A 20,211-nucleotide genomic window follows, 5' to 3' on the forward strand; every position below is an offset into this window, starting at 1 on the left:
AAAAGAGGGTCTAGGGAGGAAGAAATTCATGGACAGGTGGCAAGGGAAATCTGATATCACTGGCCTGTGGCCAAACAGGGCTGTAGCAGTTTCTGCTAAGGGAGTAATCAATAGTTAGGGCTTAGCCTGCTGTGTTTTGAGATGGACTACTTTGAGGTATAAAAATTAGTAGAGCCAGCAATTTTGATTGTAAATGGGATTGTGACCACGGTTGGCTAACTGAGTGAAAAACACTTACAGTAAGGCTGAGCCAAAGCCACCATAGGCTGGGAAGAATTTGCTATTACCCAGTATTTTTCTTACCAGTATTTTCCCCTCAAAATGTAAGATCGTGATTTTCACATGGCAGGAACCTAAGTTCATGCACCACAGTAAGAAGGTTGATTAAGCAGCCTTGTTACCCCTTCAGTCACCAGGAGGAATCTGACATCCCACTGATGTTGAAGGGAATTGTGTGCTTAATGCCTTTCATAATATATCTGAGGTGCTTAGGTTGAACTAAACTGTACATTGTCCTCAGAAAACAGATGGGATATCCAAATTGCACACTGTATGTATTGATGTTTTACAAACCCATAATTATCTTTGGGCAAAATATAATCCATTAGTCTTATTTACCTGCAAAGTGCTTGAATGACTTTTCCCAGAGTTTCAAAGAGTCTACTAAGGAGTCAAGCTTAATACTGTGGTACTCTCCTGGGTCCATTATTTCTTTGTAAGGTTACATTAAGCATCCAACCTATGTGGGTTTTGTTTGTTTCCTAAGTACAGGGCTGGTCAGGTCCAAGCTTTGTTTTGTATTTTTTCACTGCTTGAGCAGTGAGAAAGGAAAATTTCTCTAGTGTAAATTATTAATAATTGTGTATGTTAACTCTTTTTATTTCCTATACCTGCTGTCTTAGAATTTTGTAAGTAAGTTTGTAAGTAAAATTAACAGCAAAACAGAAATAATAGCGTTGAGTACATTTCAAATAATAATGAATCCAGGCATATTTCTGTGCTTGTATATATCAGACTAAGTTTTTAGTTTGTTGTAAAAATATTGATAGCTGTTGGGCGAAAGGTTGAACCACAGAATATCCTGAGTTGGAAGGGACCCACAAGGATCATCAAGTCCAACTCCTGGCTCCACTGAGGATGACCCAAAATCCAAATCCAATATCTGAGAGTGGTGCCAAAATGCTCCTTGAGCTCTGGTAGCTTGGGGCCATGTCCACTGCCATATGGTGAAGAATGTCCTCTTAACCCACACTTGATCCTTCCCTGACATAGCTCCATGCCATCCCCTCAGGTCCTATCACTGTCTCCACAGAACAAAGGTCATTAAGGTTCCAACTTATCTGTTATCAGAGCTAATTCTATACACCCCAGTTGTTGTTTTTTTTTTTATATGCTTCTTTAATTATATTTATCCCTGTACTTTACATGACCTCTTCCTCAACGATTGTGAGAAGTGGCTGGGTACACAAATCTCCACTTTCTGCAAGTTGATGCAGTCAGACATAAACATAACATTATTGCTCTTTAGATCTTTGGAATTTAAGGAATTTTAAAAAGGCCATATGAAAACACAGATGCTACAGATTTGATCCCAGTTTTTACCTATGTGTCTGATGCTTGTATTGTTCTCAAAAAGATTATGTTTAGTACCTTTGCAAAGCAAAAGAGACAGAGTGGGCTTTCCAGTCCGTTTAGTGTGAATACACCAAAACAGGAAATGTATTGTGGATGGTGATGTAATAGACAAAGTACAGTGCAGATGGATGCATTCGGCTTTTGAATATCTGTTCGGATGGCTTAGTCTGGAATCATAGGAAGAATAAATAGCAATCTCTACACTGCCACTTTTATTGGTGCTCCTTTTCAGAACATTCTTGAAAAATTTTGCAGGGTGTCAGATGTCAGTGAACTGGTGGAGCTCCCCTCTGCCTCTGTGATGCGGCTCTGATGGAGCTGCTCTGACCTTTGAAACCTGAACCAAGGAAACTGATTTATGACAGTAAATTACATGACCTCTTGTCCTAACAGGTTCGCATTGCCCTGGTCTAGCCACTGAAGAAGAAGCTGCACGTGTGTTCAAAATTGGATGTACAGAGATCATTTGTCTGCAAAATAACAGAGTAGAGATTAAGGAAGCAGCCTGCTTTTATGAGCAGTGAGAAAGTGGCAGTGAGATGGCTCTGGCTTCCACGCTGCTTCAGCTCCTGTCTCTTGACCTTGATTCCCTGACTCTGAGTGAAGGGGATAACTGGCCTCAATCAACCTCGAGGTGCAAAACTGAACAAAAGCAGTAGAAAAGCAGCTGCTTCTAAGTAGAGGACTCCAGGGAGAGTGTGGGACTGATTTAGTATATTGCTGAGGGGCACTTAATTCCAGCTGACTTCATGAGTCTTTGGTAGCTTGTGTAAATTTACAGATCATGGACAAACGTACTCTATGCTCTGAGGATGCTTTATATGAAGAGGAGTGCTTAACCTCTGCATCTTCTCCAGAAGCAGTGCACAGACAAGGGGGTCTTTTTGAAGAGGCCCCTTTTAAAGGGTCTTTTTTGAAGATAGTTCTTGACTGTGGTGTGGTGAGGCAATGTGTTTATCTCCATGTGCTGCCAGCCCCTGATGCTGGTGCCACCTGTTTTCCTTCCCACTGCACAGCTGTGTCTTTGTGTACAATTTCTGAAATGGCTTTTTGACATCTGTGTTTTAGCTCCCTTGGGACCCATCACTTGCAGTCCTAGCTCACTGTGCTCTCTCTCCCTTTCTCTGTAGCATCAGCGCTATAAATGTTTCTTGCTTAAATCACCGCTCACTGAAGGAATAGAAAAGATTCCTGATCAAGTTTGCCTTAATGGCAATGAAATATTCACTACTGTGATCTCACCCATTAGCAAACATCATAGATTTCTTTCATTTGCAGTTGATTCAAAATGACATGAAAACAAGAGCAAGAGCATGCTCAAGCCTCCTGCAAAGAACAGAGCTCTGCTCATGCATTTGTTTCATTCCACAACTTGAATTCCTCATAGCATTAACTTGCTGGGGATGGCTCAGGGAAGGAGTCAAGAGAGGACATGTGGTAGTCATCATTACAAAGTCCAATACTTACAAATATAGACAGCTAATGTGCTCCATGTTATGAAGCCCTTTGCTTCAAGAAGAGCTATGAGAATAACTAGCCAGGATATACACACGAAAGCTGGTTTCAGCATTGTTCAGTGTTGGCATGTGTTTTCTAGAGGTGTATAAATAGCCTAGAAATTTACCTAGAGCCAGTAACCTGGGTGCTGCATCACATACTGTAATGCCTGAACCACTCCTCAGTGCAGGCTACAATTAGTGGAAAAGGACTGTAGAAGCCAAGCTAGTAATTACTGAAAAAGTCTGGTTTCTTGGAGATGACTGGCATATTTAAGAAATTCAGTTTGCTGAAACTCGTAGGATACATTCTATAGTTTTCTTCTTACAAACAGAATTTTAAAAATGTAATTATGTTAATGAAGTGTTCAGTATTGCAGTTCTGAGGTCATGTTCTTTTCCCAGTTTCTTACTTTGACAGAATATGAAGGAGCAGGGAGGAAAGAGGAAACGTGGTGTGAGACCAGAGGTGGCTTCTGCAAGTGGTGCTGGCTGAATGTATGGTGGCTGTCCTGGCCTAAAACTTAGAGACAGTTTTGATGGCTGCCATCAGGGTAAGGAAGTGCCCAAATGTCATTCCACTGCAGCCCTGTTTGCAGAGCAGGAAGAAAGCAGCAACATTCAGTCTTGCATTTTTACTCCCAAAGTGAATGTCGTTGCAGTGAATGCTTGGGCCATGGTATCCTGAAATTAATGACATTTGCTTTGTTTTCATATCTTTGTCGAGACAGTTTCTCTGCTGGATTCCCAATATTTCCGCTTTATGTACAGCCTGAAAGTGTAAAATATTCTTCTGCCCAGTCAAAGCCTAAATGAGACTTCTGACAAAAGCCCCAATAATTAACTGATTAATTGAATTTGAAAACGCTCAATATAAAGGTTGCAGCCAGGTTTTTATTTGACCAGTTATCCTCGTCTGTATGATTTCTAACCAGTTTAATGTTATTAATATTCAAAGGATATAGCAGTCTATTATCTAACTGGCAGTCGCTACAAGGTTATACTTCTCTTTTCTCAAGGCAGTCTCTCAATTATGATTGACAAAAGTAGAAGTTTGTAAGGATGAAGAATGAGGGGGGTTCTCCCTTAGCACAGTGCCTGGAGAGTTCTTGTGTCCGTTCTGGGAACTGGGACTTGCATGGACTGCTGGATACCAGCAGTATTTTCAGCTAAGCAGAAGAAGAGAAAATCAGGAATTACAGATAACATGAATACAACTGGCTCATTTTAGGGGCAGAGATAGGAGCAGATGCTGTTGTGGTCTAGAGAAAGGAAGGAATGTGTGACTATCATAAAGGTATCAGACCTTTGAAGAATTCAGTTCTTCTGTTCCTGTGTTTTATGAAGCTTGGCTTTTTATTAACTGGCCTCTGAAGTGCAGAGATCATGGAAAACTTATGTATATCTTCAGGTACTATGGAAGTGTAATAAGTACAGAGTTGAATTTTTATGAATGGGATCTTAAATTTAGCTTAAAAAAAAAAAAAAAAAAAAACTTGTTGCAGAACATACCTTGATAAAACTTTTTTGGTAAAACTTTTGTGGTGTCACTGGATGACAGCAAATCGCCTCCAAAGAACCATTATGAAATTGTAGCATCGCTTGTTGATGGAAGACTGTTTTTCAAAATTACCTCACATTTTAAATCAGACTAAAGGACTATTTTGAGATTAAAGAATAACCAAACTCCCTGTAATTCAAACAGAGCAATATCATTTAGTAATCTGACATTATGGGATTTTCTTACAAAGATGAAACTTTATTGTAAAGCAACGTTATTCATTTTTAAAAAGTAAGGTATTCAAACTTGCAGCATAAAATCTATGGAAGCAATGTAGTTCAGTGTATTATATTCCCTCACACAATTTAGAGAAATAGAATAAGCTTTTATTTTAATAAGCAAAAGCATGATCCCTCAGATAAAGGGGTGGATTGTCTGTGGCTTACAGTCACAGTAAAGTAAAATGTTAGTTCACTCCAGTCCCTACTCCTGTGTCCACAGGAGGATGAACAGCTGCGTGGTCTGAGCATTGCTGAGTGTTGCTGGCATTACCCAGAGATTTTAATAATTCAGTTAACTTCTCTTTTTGACTTCAGACAGTATTTCTGGGGTGACAATTTTGACCCCGTTCTTCAGTTTCTTGCTTGTAAAATGGAGTTGATATTTCCCTGCTTCAGAGGAATGTTCTTAGATGAGTCAATGTATTATCCATCTGGGACAATTTGAGCACCTAGAGCTTCTGAGAAAGTCTGGTGAGAATATAGATCAAACTCCCTTCAAACCTTGAACAAGGAAGTTCCAGTTTGTGCCAAGTTCTATCTATTTATGTTCTTATCCTTTACTTAGTTCAACTGGATTGATTTGTATTTTTTCCTCTTGCACTTGCGATTTTTGTTTTGGCAGGCATCGTTGTTCTGACAGTTTCTTTCTGACATTTGACCAAGAAGATATGGCACAAATTTAAATTTATTTCATTGCTACAGGGATCCCCATCTACAGATGAGCTCAACCGCTGTTATCTTTCAGCCTACCAGAGCAGAGCTCAGATTTCTATTCTTCCCTTGGTTAAACCAATATCACTTTAACAGAGATGAGAATTTAGAGATTGCCTTAGGAATTCATCAAAAGCTGTAGCCGTATACATGGATGCTGGAACGATTTGAGAGTTTTACATGTCTTACTAGTGAGAGGAATGAGCAGTCTGCCTGTGTCATGCCACTTCCTAATCTGGATGGGTCTCCTGTCCTTGAATTCATGTGCTAGCATAGACCATTCACGCAGCACACAGCCACAACTCCTCTTTAAAAAAAAAGGAGTATTTGCCTCCTTAGCATAAAGAGGACTATTAACTAATATTTTTATATTTTATTTTTCATAGTTCTTGTGGCACTGGATCTTCTAATAATCTCCTTCTTCCTTCCTTTTCCTTTCAATTTTTCTCTCTTTCTCTTTTAACTGAGGTCAAATGCATGTATGTAGGTGACACCGATCATTTCATACAGCTTGTCTCTTTCCTCTTTTCTGGCTCAACCCCCTTATGACATTCTGCTGTTCAGCTGATGATAAATGGGGGCTGGAGTGACATGAAAATGAACTCAGGAGCGAGTTTATGGGACTGCTGGGGTCCATCTGTTAATGTAAATGTTTAAGGTAAAAAACATTAAGGCCTGTGAGCTGACGAGATGTTTCATTTGCACCCTGCCTCTGGGATTATTTCTGGCTCCTGCCTAAGGGCAGCTGAGTACCAGGGCAGACAAGTGTGCTTTTTCTTCTTTATCTTCTTGCTAGTGCAGGTTTTACATTATGGGGAGATGCCAGACCCTGAAATGTGAAATGTGCCACTTAAATTTAAAATGTGGGTTTAGTTTTAAAAATTAACAAGGCCTCCCTGTCACCAAAAGAGCTCGTAGATTGTTTTGCTTTTTTTATTTATAGAAAAAGAAAATTTAAGTATCCTTATTTTTGGAAGCAGGAGAGATTTCTGTTTTTTTTTTGTTGTTCAGAATTTCTATGTGAGAAAGCTAGGTTAGTGACCAAGAAAAAATCATTGTTAAGTAGAAAGTGGAATGGATTGAAACAGTTTGTCTGTTGCTTTGTGCACATCTCTTATCTTGAAATCGATAGCACCAACAGGGGAAGCTAAACTAGATTTTTTTGACGTGTTCTGACCCTCTTGTGAGAAAGGGAAAGACAATTTGAAAAGATCTGAATGTGTCATTGTATGCCCATCAAAGGGTTGGCCATAATTTTAGTCCTATCAATCTCCATTTAAATCTATGAAGTTTTATATATCCCGAAACCTTACAAGAAATTCAAGTTTGTGTTATAAAGCATATAGTTCAAAGTGTGACTCTTCTGCATTATGCAAATGGAATGCTTATCACTGCTCTTTGTTTAGAGATGGAGGGGTGGGTGGCAGAGATTGTGTGTTGTCAGTATATTTGACTCCTATCTGTCCTTAGAGACAAAATATTTTTGGTATGGATGGAAGTAGTGTTATGTAGCATTTCTGTGTTTGTGTTTCTCTAACAATGTGGACTCTGAGAGCAGAAGGACCCAAGAACTGGAGTGTGGGACGTTCATTTCAACTCTAGTGACTTCACTGATCTCGATAGACAAACAAGATCATATGTACTAATTAAGCTGCTTGTCCAGTCCATATCTGACAAGCTTTGACTGAAACAATTTTTTGCTGCTGTTTTCTTTGCACATATGTTTACACAGTAAGTTCTATAGGAAATTTAGATGCTCCTTCAGGAGCCGAGCAAATGAAACAGACTTGTTCATTAAAGAGAATGATTTATCTAAACATAGAGTAGGCTGGACTTTACTTATTTCATGGATTATTTTAGATGCTTAATTCTGAATGTGACTGCATGACTTGGATGTACCTAACGGGCATTCTTGTCTGTCTTCTGATCACAAGAATAGGGAAGTAAAAAAATCTTTCAATTTTTTTTTCCTACCTTGGTAATTTAACTCTGTGAATAACAAGAATGACATTGGCAGTGAAGACTGATGAAGAGCTTTGCACTGAGGTCTTGTTAGCTTAGCATACTTACTCTGCACTAATTCCTTATGTGGGCACCCTGCCTTTGTGTAGGTTAGAAGTGGATTAAGCTTCACTGCCAGAAAGAACTCGAGAACTTCGAATAAGGGAATTATGGACAGAATGTTGTTAAATCACATTCTTATTTGTTCTGCAATAATTTCCCTGTGTTGGCAAGTAGTAGGGAAAAGCTTTTCCTCATTTCTTAGTAAGAGGGCAGAAAATGCAGTCTGGACTATGTCCTTCTTTTCTCCTGTTTTAACACCAGTTTGCCCTCTGTGCTAAGCTGGAGAATCGAACGTTCACCCCTCATTCTCCAACTGAAGAAGATTGATGTGCAATTAAGATTTCTAAGGAGATATATTAAACCCTGCAAAGACTCCAAATTTAGCCATGAATCTTCTTGTTATTCTGTTTTCCCCATCTTTCTGTCTTGTGTGTTGCTGTCTCCTCATCTCTAGGGCTGTGGTGATCCTGGCTTCTACTCCTGTGAAGGGTGAGAGCTGAAAGTATTATGAAGGCTAGTCACTGAAATCTGCCTCCAGGCATAAAGCACAAAAAAAAACCAGCTTAGTATCATGCCTTTTTAACCTCTCTTTTCTCCTTTCTGATGCTGTGTTAGGGTGAGTTTTGATGAGTCACTGTTGCTGCAAGCAGCCAGACTCAGTTTTATCCTAAGGCTTGAAATTATTTATTTTTAGTATTGAAAGAACTTCTGAAGTTCTGGAAATTCTATTCCATGGTAGGTTCTTTCAGAAAATTTCTATTTAAGGAAAATTTTGTAACTTCTGACTGACCAAAAAATAGGGGGGTTGTTAGAAAAGCTCAACAGACCTGACATTGTGAGAGATCCACATTTATTTTCTAGATAAGAATATTTAATATGAGTGGATATCAAAATAATTTGTTTGGCTTATCACTGATCTACTTAACTAAAACTGTAACAGAGCTCCTCTCTAGCACCTTGTCCCTCCTGTTATTATACATCCTAAAGCACTTTCTTTGCTTCTTTAACATTTCTTTTACTTAGTTTAATTTAAAAGTTCCTTCCTTATGGGAATTTATTGCACATATCTGTGTGTATTAGGATTTCAAAAGAATGTTCTGACAGAAAATACTTCTTCCTTTGTGTATGAGTTACTATTAATCCAAAATATTAAGGCTGTTACTCCTTTTCTTAACTGCATTTATGATACCGTTGTTCTTTTGACAGATTAGTTTGTTTTTTGTTAATGATTAGACTCATGATCCATGTAGATGTACTAATCTAGATAGTGAGTGATGTCAGATATCTCATTGTACACTTAGCATTTGTGGAAACTTTCTTTACATTAGAGAAGGATGTTCCTGAAAATGCATCATTTTTCAGAAATGTTATGCTTAAGTTGGTGGTGCTGTTGGATCTCTGATGCTGTTATCTCCTTTGCTCTGTACCAATCTCAAATTCTGAGACCTTCGTTCATGTATTGACTTTGTAACCATATTTACCATATCTTGTATTATGAATCTGATGCTAATCTAATTAAATGAAACAGAAATCTTCTCACTCTCATCTGTGAATTTGGAAATCAGACCTTTTATGATGGTAGACTAGCTGAGAAATAAGGCACATTATCATCTCTTGTTCCTTATTTGCTTGTCTGCTGAGGTACAGAAATCCTCTACTGCCTGCAATTTTTCTGAAAGCAGATCAAAAGCTAAAACCTCAGTATGTTGCATGTCCTCCATTTATAGAGGAGTCTCACGATAACAAAGATTGCTGAATTTTACCTCTAGTTTAATAAAAGTTTGAGAAAATTCCCTCAGCAGGAGGCAGAATCCAAACGTTGTTTCTTTCTGCTCAACAAGAACTGTATAGAATTTTTAGCTAGACCAGAGCATTAATTTGTGTTCTGACCAAAAAAGACTACAAGTAATTATTATTTTCTCCCTGTGGTTTCAATTGCATTGAATATTTTTTTCAGTTCCTTGCCATAGTGCTTGTAAACAAACAAACAAAAATCAATAAAAACAAAAAACTGTCTCTCCCTTTGATAAACTGGCCTGCCTATATGATTCCTGTACAGTAAGGAGGCTCTGTACCCGAAACATGTTATTTTGTCATTTCTTCTCTTTGATCATCATTTTGAATGCAATCACTTTAAAAATGAAATAAAAGCAGGGGTTAACCTGAGAGAGAATGAGGAAGTTTAATGATCAGAAAAAGAAAGGTAAACACTCTATTTGTCTGCTGTTCTGCGGTCTAACTGTGGTCTCTATGATTAATTTAGCAGTCTGTACTTCTTAAAGAAGGTGTTACTCGCACAGAACTTTGGCTGATCAGGCTGGTGGGAATGCAATAGGCTGGTGCCTAGCAGTGATAACGGAAGGGTGTTAAAGTGCCAGCAAAATTATGGAGGGGCTTTCTCAACTGTAGCAGAGAGGAGCAGAAATCTTGCAGAGGTCATAGAATTACCAAAGTTGGAAAAGACCTCAGAGATCATCTAGTCCAGCCATCCACATACCACCAATATTTCCCCACTAAAACATGTCTCTAAACATGGGAATAAGGCCAAGCTACAGTTTGCTCTTTAGAAGCAGGGGATCACGTACTGTATTGTGGCTTTATTAGTCCCTGAGGAAGCTGACTACCTAGGTAAGTTGTACTGGCAACCCTTTGATGCTGCTTGTTATAGGCAGTTATAATGCTTGTTCCTCCAGTACCATTAGCACTGCTTAATCTACACTGGTTAGGAAATTACGTAACTCCTCTTTCGAGGCTATTGTAATGTGTTTAGAGATTACAGACTCCTGCATCACAAGGTATATCACTGAGGATGCAAGGCTATATGGCAGGTATAAAAAGTTGTGTTGTAGGCACAGTTATGGGTATAACTGATCATCTAAGCATCTTACGAAGAACTTGAAATATAAGTATACCTAGGTAAGTATACTAGAAAGTATCTTTGATTGCTGTCACATGAGACCTTGAATGGATATAACAGACTCTAAAGAAAAAACTTTTAAGAGAAAGAGTGGAAATATATGAAGTTGGATCATGAATACTGCATTGCTTCATCCGGTTGCAGAGAGGTTAATGAGCCTAGTTTATGGTTTTTTACTACCTCACACTTCTTTGGAAAGATACACTGTTGGAGATAAACTGACTTTGGTAGAATTGTGCCAACATATGACAGAAATGGATTGAGCTTAAATGGTTACTACACATAAATTTGAAGAATGCAAATGCACTCGGCAGCTATGAATTTCAGAGAATAGGCTCCATCGTGTAGAGTCCTGAGCAATTCTAGGTTATATTAGATATGATGGAATTTGGCACCTATAGCCTGTGGTACAAGATTGCACAAAACTTTTAAAGCACATGTACATTTTTCTAGCACTGGCTAGGGTAGAAATCGGGTATTTTTTTCTCAGCGCCAAACTTCCAGAAGGGCCAAATACTTAGTGGTTGTTTTTTTTTTTTTAGTCTTCACAAAAATAAACTCTTGGAAGCCAATGGCCTACAATGAAAAAGTGTTTTACGAATGTGGAATGTGGCCCTTTTGCTACTTACAGGAGCAGAACTGCTACTGTTTAAGGCCAGTAAATTGGAAAAGTCCAGCAAAAGTATGGAAGGCAGACATTAGAGTTAACTTGATCTTCTGTCTTTGTGTTCTCCCTTTCTGAGTATTTTGTTGTTTTGGGAGTGTGGAAGAAAGCATTATTTACTGTGCTTTTGGTAAAGGAAATAGTAATATATACTAAGAAACTTTTAGAGTCCTGACTGAGCAAGTCCTGACTTAAACAAGTACTTCACTTTGCTAATATGAACAATATGATTACCCTCATGTGAATATTCTCCCTAAAGTTAAATCTCATGTATGCAAGAGTTTTGCCTGGTTTAGGTACTTTTTATTGTCAGAGATGGCTTATTTGTTGCGTTTCATTTGTTTCAGAGAAGTGGTGTGAGTTAAACAATAACTGCCCCAAACAAAGATAATGGCCATTTAAATTAAACTACAGCCTTCAGTGGGTTACCACCTCACTCCCTTTGCTCTGAAATAGAACCGTTTTATCCCCTAGGTTACATAGTCTTTACTTGCCCACCATGAGAATTTAAATGTGATGCATTATCCACAGGAGGGCTCCCGTATTGTTCCCTGAAGGTAACAGAAACATAGTGTGAATTTCAAGGGGAAATTCCAGTTTCAAAATGCAAATACAAGCAAGAAAGAGTTCAAACCAAGTCTTTTTCCAGTTCGTGCCAAAATCTCGCTTCGTGAGAAATGTTACGCAGTCCAGCCTTAATGTACTTTGTTTCACCTCTGAAACTATAATCAAGTTTGAGAATAGCATTTCTGCATTATATTCATACATTTCCGAGTAACTTCTGAAGTGGTTCTGTTTTCTCTGAGATGTTAGTGTTAAGTTCTCTGTGGAGAACTACAAAAGCAGCTCACATAAGGATGAAAAGATAAATACAAACATTACGTTGCAAATGAGCTGTTCACAGAATATGATGAATCCTCAGATGCTTTTCCGTTTGTTTTGTATTTATTTTCTTTTTTCTTTTCTTTCTTTTTTTCTTTTTTCTTTTTTAAACTAGAGAGCATTAGGAAAGGTGATGGGCTGAGACACCTGGAGACTTACGTCCTAAAATCATGAAATAAACCCTCTGTTAACCAGAAACAGTGCCAGTTTTCTCACTTCTCCTGTTCTGGCCATTTCACTCTGAAATGTAAGAGTTAATTTCTCTCAGTTTTTACAGACCGTGGACACTCTGTTAAGGTTTCTGTGATGGGGAGCTATTTCTGATATGTTTGGGGAAGAGGGGTGTGAATATTCCACTGGAAACTGCAACTTGTCAGATAGTTTGCCCAACAAGGTGATGTGCTAGTTAAAGATCGCATCTGGTGTTTAAGCGGTGAAAGAACTTGACTACAGATTTCCTGAATCAACTATTTTGTTTTTCTATGTGTGTGTTGGGTTGATGTCCATCTACTGTTCTTCCTTGCCTTGTTCCTAACTAGTTCCAGATTGAAGTATGTTCCAAGTCCAAGGAACTGCTCCCCTATTTGGTTGATGCTAACAGCATAAGCAATTGTTCTGCATAATATTTCCTGTATTCTACATGAGAACATTCCATGAAGAAAATGTTAAGTGCCCAGATGAATTCTGAGTATATCTCATACCTTTTAGCCAGTTCCACTGGGCAGGAGAATCCCAAGGGAGAATTCTCAGGAGATAACCTAGAAGAAAATATCTGCAGACCCAGTTAGGACAAAGGGATTAGATTCTAGCTGTTTGTTTGAGAAATAACAAGCTATTATCTGATAACATTAAATGACACTATGAAGAGATGCCAAGCTATCTGGGAATAATTGGAAATTGCCAATGGCTATCTCCAGCATAGATGGTTTTGTTACATTTCCTTCAGTGTTAGACTGACAACAAACTGTCTTGCTTTTCAGTGAAGAATTTGGGAGAATACTTTGAGTGGGAACATTGGGTATGTGGCTACTGTGATGAGGGCTGAAAGCGTGTGATATAACAGTCATAGTATGCATGTATAGAAGTCAGAATTCCTGAAATGAGAACCTATGATCTCAAATTTCTCTAGGAATGTCATCCTAGTGCAAGTGTGAAAACAAAGACTAATGCTTTTTTTAAAAATATTTTTTATTTTTTTAGAGTTTTAACAAGTTTTGTTTGGCATAGTTAAAAGTTTGAAGGTCTATGAATTCCAAATAGTTTATACATAGGAAGTGTTACAGTTTAGCATTGAAGTCTGGCTTAGAAATGTGCTTCAGGTACTTTGTAGATACTAAACTAAGATGCATCCCTCTGAAGAGTAGTCTTGTATATTTATATTGTTTTTCAATTCTCTGGCTATGTATTTTAGGGCCACCTAAGCAAATTCTACTCATATTTAACAAAAAAGACTGTATGTAGGTATTTTTAGTTTCAAACTAAATTTTAAGGTTGTTATGTGAATATTGAAGTCTAAAGTTGGTTCAGAATAAATGATGCATTTGTCTAATTCTCTCATTTAGCATGAACTGAAAATTTCTTTTTATACCATACTTTTCAGGATCTTCTTCAGCGAATGTTCTAGTGAATCTGTTCTTTCTCATCTTTTCTCCATTCCGCTGAGTCAAATTTGCATCACCTATGGAGTATGCCATTTGAAATGTGCATCTTTTTAACACTGGAATATTCCTCTAATAAATACCATTTGCTAGAACATTTGTGAATGCAAAAAGGCTACAAAAATAACCAAATCACATGGGATGCTAATGAAAACCATAGGAATTTGATAATAAAACAGTAAAAACATGATTCTTACCTACAGCTCTTACTAGTACTGTTTTTCTGGTGGTGGTAAGCGGTGACCTTGAAATTTCTTTTCATCTACTAGGTTGAGAAGAGGTAAAGCAGGGTTAAAAAATAATAATAATTAAAAAAATCTGTAATGTTACATTTTAATGTGAATGAATGTGGATGTGTATTCTTCTGCCTGTGGTGACCTTTTTCTTCTGGAACATCTGTTACACGAGCACCCAAGTAGTTCCTGCAAACAGTTGTAGTAAGAACATGAGTACAGGCTGAAGTAGAAGTATAGTGATAGGACATGGAGTAATGGCTTTAAAACTAAAAGAAGTTGCATTTAGATTAGATATTTGAAAGAAATTTCTTACAATGAGGTCAGTAAGGCACTGGAGCAGGTTGCCTAGGGAAGTTGTGGTTGCCCAATTCCTGTAGGTGTCCTGAAGCCATTTTTTATTTCTAATTAAGTAAACGAGATGTCACAAAATTACTTCGAGGGCAGAGATTAGTGTGGGACATAGAACACTATAGTGAGTGTTCATGTTGATGCAGTGAAAATGGTAGGAATGGTATTAAGATCTTGCTATTGAGGATCTGGTCTTTATGGTTCTTAGTGGCATCGTATTCAAGGTCATTTGGAATTGAGCATTGCAGCGCATGATGAAGCAGTACAGACCACTCTTGGTTTCCTGTTGTGATTGTTCACCTAATTGAAAAGATCTACTGCTGTCAGAGGAAAGCATCGATAAAATGTCCTCAATGTTCTTACCTACTCCCATATCATGGAATTTGGGGGGGAATTATGAGAGCTGCTTTCCCAGAAGCAAATGATAATTTATCACATCACTGTACCCATAAAGAAAGAATTAAACTTGAGTGTGCCTCATTGTCACATACTTATGTGCAGCGGCCTGATGTGTATGGATGATACTTGAATTCAGTTTGGCTACTGTATTTATCGTGCTGCTGTTTTTCTTTGCTTTGTCTGAAATTTTTTTTCTCTCCAGTTGCTCTCAGACATGTTGGCTTCTATTATTTATCCATATACCTGTTGCTCTGGTGAGCCCATAGCTTGCTGACATGCAGCTAACACAGGCTTTTGCTTCAGTTGAATTGCACTGGAGTGTGAAAGAGAGGCCACAGGAGGCCAATTCTGGCTTCCTGTGGCCCAATGAAGACCAACTGCCAGTGCTTCTTGAGGACTTGGTAATGTGCATACTTGCAGGTACAGCAACTGCTGATTCTCTTCAGTGGGATTCTGTGAAGGAAAAGGGCTTAGCAATGCCAAACAATAGTCCTTATTTTCTCAGCATTACTACAGCAGGGCAATGCTGAGCTATACTCTGAGAAATCTGGAGATGTTTACAAAATGTAGATATTTTAGGAGTCCAGTTTGATCAATCAGCACAGTTCAAGTGTTGCCATTGTAATGTACTTTCAGAGTATTGAAACTACAGACTACAGACATGCTTTTTCTGCAGGTGATAGTCCAGCTGTATATCTCATAGAGCTTGGATTTCTCCTCAAACTTTGCTGCTGCTACTGTGGGTTAGTTTGATTTCTCTGCACTGCAGTTATAGCAAAGACTATTTAATGCTTTCCTGTTGTATAGGCTCTCATTTTTTTTTCTCTGCTCATTATTCTCTGCTCTTTATAGTTGACTCTGTCGCAGTTTCTCCCTCCTCCTAAGTATGCAGAGAACTGATAATCCTCAAAAGACTAAAGAGGTGTGTCAAGGCTGGAGACAAGTGACAAACCTTCTGTTGAAGAGCAGAATTGTTGTGGAGCCTCAGAAATTCAGAGGTCTGCACTGTTATTTGCTTTCTGTGGTTGTTTTGTCTCATAGCTACTTGCAGGATGTGTGTTTATACTGCTCAGATACTAAAACACCATGACTTCTTGCCTGTAAGTAGTTCCTTAAGGCATGGAGGAAGCTTTTTTAAAGTCTTAAATATATATAGGAATAAACAGATACTTAAGTGCTGTACAGCATTCATTCCAGCCATAAAGTCTGTGGGCACGTTCCATAAACACAGGGTTTGACATTTTCTAGAGCTGCCTATAACTTGAAGCCTTAGGGTTTGCAGCCAGGAATTTCATGCACTGAAACAGGCAGGAAAAAAAAAAAAAAGAGCAGGACAGTGTGAGAAACGAGCTAGGGAAATTATGAAATGCTTATGTAATTTAGTGACATCTGTTGGAAAACAATTTCTAAATTCAAAGGAATTCAAAGTTCTTGTTATTGGCTAGTAACACTGTCATTAATCATAGAGACATAGTAAGAACCCTTTTCTCCAAAGGATTTAGTATGGTTCTTGGGTTACTTTCTCTTGACTAATTCACTATATTCAGAGAAACAACTTGTTTTGAGAATTTAATACACTGATTACAGTGTGTGCACACATATTCGGAATACTTTTGATTTGAGGCATTATTGTGTATATTTTGAGCTTCCTAAACATCTAAAAATTTAGTTGTCTGTGGAGATTTGTTTTGGGCCTGTTCCTGTGATGTGATGCTACTGTATGTTGATGTTTGCCAGGAGTTCTTACGCTTTGACACTCAGCAGGATGACTCCTCCAGGAGCCTTGTGAGTAGAAGATGCTGCAAAGGGCAGTCTCTCAAGTTGGATTTCCTTGCTATTATGCATGCTTTTCCCTACTGCTTTCTTAAAGTACTGATCTAAATCTGATGGGGGGAGAGGTGGGGGGGGATGGCGATGACGTGCATGGGGGGAGAAGAATAGACATGTAAAGACATCTTGCACTAGAAACCCAAATCTCTTGGTATTGCTAGACATTAGGGGATGAAGGATATCTATTTTTTTTATTTTCCTCCTCTTCTCCACCCCCCACACCCCCAAGGGAGATAATTGTGCCTGATGATGGAGTTTGCTCACCCTGTTTTTTTGATCCTATAGTGCAGCTGCTGCTCCATTTTCTACATGGCTGGGCTTTACTGCAGACCTGTCGAGCCATAGCTCACTTTGATTGATTTTTTTTCTTTTTTTAAGAAAAGAGATTGCCATAAGCCAGCGTTATGGCAATGCAGCACAAATACATAATTATCAGGCATGGAAGTCTGTTGGAAAGTCCAGGCTGCCTGTGCTTGTCTATAGCTCTGTTGGTTTAGCTTTGCTTCTTGAATGTTTCTTAGAACAATCTTGACTTCCTTTTAGTGATATTTGTATGATCTCTGTTGTATATTTAAATATTGAGGCTTTTGATTATTTATTTTTTATGTTTGATTTTGAGTTTTCTGTAAGTGGAGGGATATGAATGACACAAAAGTCATTTAAAGGAAATAGTCTCATTGGCTTCAAAGTTCTTGAGACAAGTTGGGGGCGCTTCAGCTCTGAGAAAAGTAGTAGAAGATAGCACTACTGATGAATAGTATCTAGAAGTATTCATAGCTGTCTTGTAACTTCTGTGAATCAAATTGTGAGCCTCAGCCCATCCCTGAAGTCTGATGTTGAGTAAAGTAGCCCAAACTACATTAAAGTTTTATTTTATTGTTTACTTGTCTTTTTAATGTTGGAGCTCTATAAGCACTGCACAATGTACATATAAAGGATAGGGAGAAAGGATGAGAGGGATTGTAAGAGTGCTTCTTGAAATAGAAAACGTGTTCCTGAATGATGGTAATACAGTAGCTGTACCATTTAGGATAACACTGAGTTGGATGCCTTTTTCTTTTATAGACTAAGTGTACTGCCTTGAAGTTGAACTGGTGAAGGATTTGGATACTATATCACACAGTATCGTGTTAGGTGAATTGCTGTAATTAAATGTTTCCACAGTTTTCATTGCAAAGGCAGGGTAAAACTTAGCTTAAATCTCTTTTATGGTGTCTTGCTCAATTGCAGTAATGCAATCATACACCAAAGAATAGACTGCTGTAACCATGTCACATAGATTGTTCCTGTTGTATACTGTTGTCAAATAAAAACATAAAGTTGGAAAGGCTGAGAGCATTTATCGATTTCTCAGTTGAAGCATAAAAGAAGTAGACAACCTTTCTATGCTCGATGGCTTAGATCTGGGGAAGAAAAGGGAGGAAGAAGGGGATATCTTTGACATGGATGACACAGGGACAATGTTTATGTTTCTGACATAAGTCAATAGGCCTGAAGGTTGAGAATGTCATGTTTGCTTAGATGAAAAGAATGTTGTCAATGCAGGGAGAACTGGATGGTGCTTGACATAGTCACTTACGTGTTTTAATGGCATGTGTCTCATAGATGCATTTTTAAAAATGTTTGCTAAAGAGATGGCTGAGCTTGTGGACAACCTATAAGCAGCACCCCTCAGAGATGTTAGGACTGTGCTTGTTCATTTCAAGGTGATACAGCCACAAACCCTAATGATGTGAACTTTAAATGTAGGCATAATTCACTTTTTCATGGCTGGTTATTTTGGTGGAAATGTGGTGAGTTTGAAATACAAGTATATGAGAGTTTTGTGCTAAATTAGCATTGAATGTCATCAATTTCCTGCACAGATTTAATCTGCTGCTGTTGGCTGTTAAAAAAAAAAAAAAATATCCTTTAGAATAGATGCAAAGATTTCTCCAAAGCAAGCTTTTCAGGCCTTTCTTGGCCCTGAAGTTTGTGATATCCAAATCAAACAATTGTTAATACTACTTTTTGCTGCTGCAGCACTTCACTAATGTTGAGTCCTAAATGGAATGCCCTGAGTATGATTACTAATGAATATTTACTGCTTTTCAGATATTTAATTTGAAGTAGTATTATTTGAAGTAGTATTGATCCTTAGTATTAGCATTTCTTCTTTGTTGATGGTAACTGTGATGAGAAGGTATAGAAGTTTATCAATAATATGGTGGCTTCATTTTGGGGGGGATTCCAGTTGCCGTTGCCTGGTGTTTAGAACATAGTATTTGAATGTGTGGCCTTATGCATAGAGCTGGAGCCGATTCAATCTGTCATCTTATGTAGGATGATTTCCAAGAAGTAACCATCAGTCACTGCCAGCAGCATGCCCCCATTGCGATAATAGATGCTAGGTTATTTGTTGCTGCTACCTTCCTATTAAAAACTGTGCTCTTTTTCATTACAGTAGCTAGCCTAAATTTGGGAGTAGTAGTTTATTCCAATTATGGGGAAGAAATAAATTGAATGGAGTTTGGTATCTTTTTTATGATTTTTTTGTTTGTTTTTCTTTTAAAGGAATATATGAAGTCTGCTGTTCTCAAATAAAATATAAAACACAAAAATTATTCTCCCTGCTCAGAGTATATAGCATCATTCCCTAGATGTTCCACAGCCATGACAGACTGCTGGCTGATTCAGCTGAACTGCTGTCGCTGTTCCCATGTAAAGAGTTTCTTTTCTCACACTACTTCCATTGCCCAGTGATGGTGTGTTTTTAATTTCTGAAGTTGTTTTATTCACAGTCTGAAACAACATTACAGTATCATTTTGCGTGAAGAGGAAGCTTGTTTTCAATTCTCTCTTACAAGCAGCTTAACAAAGAGGGCCATTAGATCTGCATGTTCCTCTGAGATGTAACTGCAGCATTTTAGTATTTTAGGGAGACCTTTGATGGTCTGTGTTCAACAGTGCACCTTCTGTCTTTGATCTCCTCTGTCAGCAGTTCCACTCATTTAATTTGAGAAGTTTTCAATGGACTTAGTTAACCCAGTACATTCACTTTGGTTTAAACGTGATTTTCATCAATTTAACCAAAAGCAACTAAGAACAGTTTAATACTAACAAACAAAAACAGTCATTAAATTTAAATAAGACAACCGTTAGTAAACTAAGAACTTCTAGGTATTGATTTCTCATAGGTTAATTCTAGGCAGATTTGCTCATAGGCAGAGTTGAGTTGTTTTGGAGAAGTAAAAATATGATAGATGGGGAAGAAATTGGAGAAGGATGTCCTGAACACAAAAGAAAGAGATGGGGTTAAAAAAGAAAGGGATGAGGCTTTTTAAGTGACCTTCTCTTAGCACATCCACACTTGTTTTTGTTTTACAGCTTTTTGTTCAAGTTGTTAACTATTTCACATCTCTTTCATAGTGAAACAATTTGGATAAATGAGTTGTTTTGAATGGCAATAGTAAAATACTAATTGAAGGTCCCCTTTGTTCTGTTTCTTGATCTTCATCTAAAATACAAGTCTCAGGGTCTTCAAAAAGCCACGTATTGATTATATTATTAGAGATGGAGGATGATTTAAAATACTGCTTTTTTTTTTTTT

The 20,211-nt window shown here is 37.9% G+C and overlaps 1 protein-coding gene across 8 annotated transcripts in view; it reads left to right on the forward strand.

Moving 5' to 3' along the window:
* The window catches only part of NRXN3 (neurexin 3), an 896,531-nt gene that overhangs the window by 433,362 nt on the left and 442,958 nt on the right, over window positions 1–20,211 (forward strand). The gene's annotated exons all lie outside the window — the stretch shown is intronic.

The sequence above is a fragment of the Meleagris gallopavo genome, chromosome 5 (assembly GCF_000146605.3).
Source record: "Meleagris gallopavo isolate NT-WF06-2002-E0010 breed Aviagen turkey brand Nicholas breeding stock chromosome 5, Turkey_5.1, whole genome shotgun sequence".
In the NCBI taxonomy this organism is placed as follows: Eukaryota; Metazoa; Chordata; class Aves; order Galliformes; family Phasianidae; genus Meleagris; species Meleagris gallopavo.